This window comes from Mirounga angustirostris, unplaced genomic scaffold, assembly GCF_029215605.1.
Source record: "Mirounga angustirostris isolate CCGP_5_RB_7025 unplaced genomic scaffold, mMirAng1.0.hap1 SCAF_13, whole genome shotgun sequence".
Taxonomy (NCBI): domain Eukaryota; kingdom Metazoa; phylum Chordata; class Mammalia; order Carnivora; family Phocidae; genus Mirounga; species Mirounga angustirostris.
The window spans coordinates 74,253,567-74,259,517 of NW_026991721.1; the positions used below are offsets into that span (position 1 = coordinate 74,253,567).

Consider the following 5,951-nt stretch of genomic DNA (forward strand, 5'->3'; position numbering starts at 1 on the left):
CTTTTCTTTGACTTCTCTAGTTTCAAAGAACCACATTTTGCCATCAAAATATACCCAATTATAGAATCTAAAAAAAATTAAGGGGAATCCAGAAAGAATTAGACAACAAACTTAACAAGACAGATAATAGGCTTCTCTTTCAATAACCTTTTTTATTGAATTTCACAGGGATTTGTGGTTGTTTCTGGCACTTAGGACAACAGATTGACCTTTTCCTCTCTTGGCTATTTAAAATTACTAACTATGCTACAGTAACAATAATGGTATCATTTACCATGTGCAAACCACCCTTCCAAATGATTTACATGGATACAATTTATTCTTCACAACAATATTGTGATATCATGCAGGAACTATATGTCATAGTATCTCTTTTACTGAAGAGGAAACAGGCATAGAGAGGCTTACTAACTTACCTAAGGTTAAGCAGGTAGTAAGAGATGATACAAAAAAGCTGTGTATTGTGCTTATTTTCTATTTGGAGTTATAAACTATGTACCATATAGCCTTTGTAGATAAGAGAATCTGTATGCCTGGCCCACTTAATTCTCATTTGTTATTGTTTGGCAATTTTAATATATGAGAAAAGGAAAGTGGATATAGTAACATGGAGGAATTTATAGTGGAAGTTCATAAATGTTTACAACACTAACCTGGCTCTCTTTCTGACTTTCCTTCATAGACTCCTCTTCCTCTTCCTATTGAAATTGAAGGTATATCTTAGCATTCTGTGTAGCTCTTCTACCCTGCTCTTCTCCTGTGCCACATAATCCCTGAATAGTCTTGTCACAGATATGGTTTCTATCACTAGTCTGAAGTTTTATAAATCTGAACTATACATTTCCAAGTAAGGCCATTTTCCTTTGTTCCATCTAGATCAGTATATCCAACAATTTAGGTAAATTGGGGTTTTGAATTGTATTTTAAACTGTAAACATTTTCTTTTTATCTGTAAAGTTAATTTTTACAACTAGGGATGACATTTAGCTATTTCTCTAATTTTTTTTTTAAAGATTTTATTTATTTATTTGAGAGAGAATGAGAGAGAGCACATGAGAGTGGGGAGGGTCAGAGGGAGAAGCAGACTCCCTGCCGAGCAGGGAGCCCGATGCGGGACTCGATTCCGGGACTCCAGGATCATGACCTGAGCCGAAGGCAGTTGCTTAACCAACTGAACCACCCAGGCGCCCGCTATTTCTCTAATTTTAAGAAAATCTACATAATCTTTAATTTGAGCTATCTCAGTGAGATCATAATAAGCTAATTATTACTAAGATAAAATTAACCCCTTATGTCAACATAGATTGCAATTAATGTGTATAACAGTTTTCTACAATAAGTTTTCTAACAAATGTAATTCCCTAAAATATATTTTTAAGCCCAGTTTTACAAAGCAATATTTGGATTTATAATCAAACATTCAGCATTTTTTTTTTTTTTTGCCATTTTTAAGAAACAGATCTAGAGGTCAATCTCAAATTGTGGTCGCACAAATAAGCATTGATTAGTATTTTATGATAACTCATGTAAATAGTTACCAAACCTCTCTTTTATCTAATTAACAACATGTAATGGCCATTAAAAAGTACTACAGCTGGCCCTCCGTGCACCACCCACCCCCCGGCAGCTCTGGATGACACGTCTCCAATAACAGCTCTGGTGGGGAGCTGCGGCTCCCTGCCTGCAGGGAGGTGCCAGGTGCCCCTCAGCGCCCACCCTGCCATCCCACCCCACTGACCGAATGAAGGCTGCGGATGATGGCGGCCTGGAGCCTTCTGCTGCCCAGGCAAGCCACAGGGAGGGTGAGCTTCCACGTGAGGGACTGCTTTTCTCCTGTCAGACATATGCCTATGTGCTCATGGTCAAGGAGAAGGGCAACCTCTGAGAGTACTGCTTCACCAGGAAAAAGGATTGTCCAGATGTAGAACATGCAAGCAGGCATTTTACTGCAATGTGGAGCGTCAGAAGATTGGCTCAGGCACAAGCTGGAATGTTGTTTTTGGGGAAAACTGGCATCTCTCAGAGACTGTAAGTCTAACTGCAAGGATTCTGGCCAACCAGAAAATCCACCAGAGAAAACTCCTTCAGAGACATTGTTAGCTGCAAAGGAGTTGGCATCAATCTGGGTAAATCAGACAATGAGAAGAGGACTTGATTCCGAGTGACATTACTGCTCTTCCTCACTTTTGCTCCAAGCCCCTCCAATCCCTGACAGTGACAGCTTATCGGTCCTCTTTGAACAGGGTAGCTGTAATGGCTTCACAACGGAAGATGACGAGCTTTCTTGTTTGGGATCAGCAACATTTCCTGAGGTTGCGCTAATGAATCATAGTTGTTGCCCCAATGTCATTGTGTCTTACAAGGGACCCTAGCAGAAGTAAGAGTGTACAGGATATCAGCCCAGGGGAGGAGCTTTTTACCAGCTACATTGACCTCCTGTACCCAACAGAAGACAGGAATGACCAGTTAAGAGATTCTTCTTTACCTGCACTTCCAGGAGTGTACCACCAAAGACAAGGATAAGGCCAAGGTGGAAATCCAGAAGCTCAGCGATTCCCCAGAAGGCAGAAACTATCCATGACATGGTCAGATGTGTACACAGTGTCATCGAGGAGTTCCGAGGGCCAAGCACTACAAATCCCTTAGTGAGCTGCTAAAGATCTGAAGCCAGGAGAAGAGGAGCTCCGTGTTTGAGGACAGCAATGTGTACATGTTGCACGTGATGTACCAGGCCACGGGTGTCTGCTTGTGCATGCAGGACTGGGGAGGAGCCCTGTGATATGGACAGAAAATCATTAAACCCTACCGTAAGCATTATCCTCTGTACCCCCTCAACGTGGCCTCCTTGTGGTTAAGCTGGGAAGGCTGTACAGCGGCCTGGGAACCAAAGCTGTAGGAAAGCCCCGAAGGCCATTGTAATAATGGAAGGAGCTCAGGCAAAGATCATCCCTGCATTTCTGATATCCAACGGGAACTTGAAAGCCACTGAAACTATGCCAACATGTTAGTGCTTATTTATTTATTTATTTATTTATTATTATTTTTTAAATATTTTATTTATTTATTTGAGAGAGAGAGAGCATGAGGGGGGGAGGGCCAGAGGGAGAAGCAGACTCCCTGCTGAGCAGGGAGCCCAATGCGGGACTCGATTCCTGGACTCCAGGATCATGACCTGAGCCGAAGGCACTCGCTTAACCAACTGAGCCACCCAGGCGCCCTGTTAGTGCTTATTTAAATGCTAGTGCAGAAACCTTCAAGGATTTGAATATTTCAAATCATACACATCATTCTCTCATTTCTGTGAAATCACTGGAACGAAAACACTTGCCCTTAAACCTTACACGTGGCTTACCTGGACGTTGGTCTTAATCTTTAATCTTAATACCAAAATAATTTTTTGAATGCTTTTTTTTTCCCTAAGAGGTATGGCATAGTTTCATATATTATCATATACTTTGGACAGATTGAACTTAAAAAAATGTGATTCTTTTCCCCTTCATGCTTATTTTTAATTTTAATTAATAGATCTTATTTTTAGAGCAGTTTTAGGTTTATAGAAAAAGTATGCAGAATGTACAGAGTTCTCAAAAACCTTTTTCTCTGCTGCACCCCCTCCTTGCAGTTTATGCAATTATTAACATCTCCCTTTAGTGTGGCACATCTGTTATAAACAGTGAACCGATAATGATACATTATTATCAACCAAGGTCCATAGTTTATTAGGGTTCACTCTTTGTGTTGTACAGTTCTAAGTGTTTTGACAAATGCATAACACCATGTATCTACCATTATGGTGTCATACAGAATTATTTCACTACCCCCAAAATTTGGTATTCCATCTCTCTCTTTTTCTAAAGATTTATTTATTTTGGGGGGCAGCAGGAAAGAATCTCAAGCAGACTCCCCACTGAGCATGGAGCCTGGCTGGGGGCTCAAAGTGGGGCTTGCCCATGGGGCTCGATCTCACGACCCTGAGATCACGATCTGAGCCAAAATCAAGAGTCTGACACGCAACCGACTGAGCCACCCACCCAGGCGCCCCTGGTGTTCCATTTCTTAATCACTCCCTCTTTTCCTTTCTGTCTGTGAACCCTTGGCAACCACCAATCTTTTTACTCTCTATCGTTTAGCTTTTTCAAGAATGTCATATGGGGGCGCCTGGGTGGCTCAGTCGTTAAGCGTCTGCCTTTGGCTCAGGTCATGATCCCAGGGTCCTGGGATCGAGCCCCGCATCGGGCTCCCTGCTCAGCGGGAAGCCTGCTTCTCCCTCTCCCACTCCCCCTGCTTGTGTTCCCTCTCTTGCTGTGTCTCTCTCTGTCAAATAAATAAATAAAATCTTAAAAAAAAAAAAAAAGAATGTCATATGGTTGAAATCATACACTGTAGCATTTACACACTGGCTTATTTACTTGGCAATATGCATGTAACGTTACTCCATGTCTTTCCATGGCTTGATAGCTCATTTCTTCTTCTTTTTTTTTTTTTAAGATTTTATTTATTCATTTGAAAGAGAGAGACAGAGCACAAGCAGGGGGAGAGGCAGAAAGAGAGGGAGAAGCAGACTCCACACTGAGCTGGGAGCTCGATGTGGGACTTGATCCCAGGACCTGGAGATCATGACCTGGGCCAAAGGCAGACACTTAAGCATCTGAGCCACCCAGGCGCCCTGATAGCTCATTTCTTCTTCTTCTTCTTTTTTTTTTTTGATTATATATATATTTTTATTATGTTATGTTAATCACCATACATTACATCATTAGTTTTTGATGTAGCATTCCATGATTCGTTGTTTGTGCATAACACCCAGTGCTCCATGCAGAACGTGCCCTCTTTAATACCCATCACCAGGCTAACCCATCCCCCCACCCCACTCCCCTCTAAAACCCTCAGTTTGTTTTTCAGAGTCCATTGTCTCTCATGGTTCATCTCCCCCTCCGATCTCCCCCCCTTCATTCTTCCCCTCCTGCTATCTTCTTTTTTTTTTAACATATAATGCATTATTTGTTTCAGAGGTACAGGTCTGTGATTCAACAGTCTTATACGATTCACAGCGCTCACCATAGCACATACCCTCCCCAATGTCTATCACCCATTCACCCCATCCCTCTCACCCCACCCCCCGCTCCAGCAACCCTCAGTTTGTTTCCTGAGATTAAGAATTCCTTATATCAGTGAGGTCATATGATACATATCTTTCTCTGATTGACTTATTTCGCTCAGCATAATACCCTCCAGTTCCATCCACGTCGTTGCAAATGGCAAGATTTCATTCCTTTTGATGGCTGCATCTTATTCCATTCTTCTTATGACTGAATAGTATTCCATTGTAAGGATATACCACAGTTTATACATTCCCCTATTAAAGGACATCTTGATTCCTTCCAATATTGGGCAATTATGAATAAAGCTGCTATTAACATTTGTACACAGGTTTTTGTGTGGACATAACATTTCAATTCATTTAGGTAAATATCTAGGAGTACAACTGCTGAATCATATGGTAAGACTGTGGTTAGCTTTGTAAGAAACTGTCACACTGTTTTCCAAAGTGGTTATACCATTTTGCATTCCACCAGTCATGAATGAGAGTTCCTGTTGCTCTACACCCTCAGTGTTTTGGATTTAGCCATTCTAATAGGTATGCAGTAGTCTCATTTTTTAAATTTGCAATTCCCTAATGATATTTGATGTTGAGCGTCTTTTCATATGCTTATTTGTCATCTATATATTTCACTTGGTGAGATGTATGTTTAGGTATTTCCTCATTTTTTAGTTGGGCTATTTGTTTTCTTATTGTTGGGTTTTAAGAGTTCTTGGTATATTTTGTATACAAGTCTTTTATCAGATTTGTGTTTTGTAAACATTTGCTATGGTTTTTCATTTATTTCTTTTTCAGAGCAGAACTTTGTAATTTTAATGAAGTCTAAATGACCAATGCTTGCTTTCATGGA

At 40.9% G+C, this 5,951-nt stretch overlaps 1 pseudogene; it reads left to right on the top strand.

The window, feature by feature from the left end:
- Nucleotides 1-1,032: 1,032 nt before the first annotated feature.
- On the top strand, nt 1,033-4,156 carry LOC123856545 (N-lysine methyltransferase SMYD2-like; annotated as a pseudogene).
- The last annotated feature ends 1,795 nt before the right edge of the window (nt 4,157-5,951 follow it).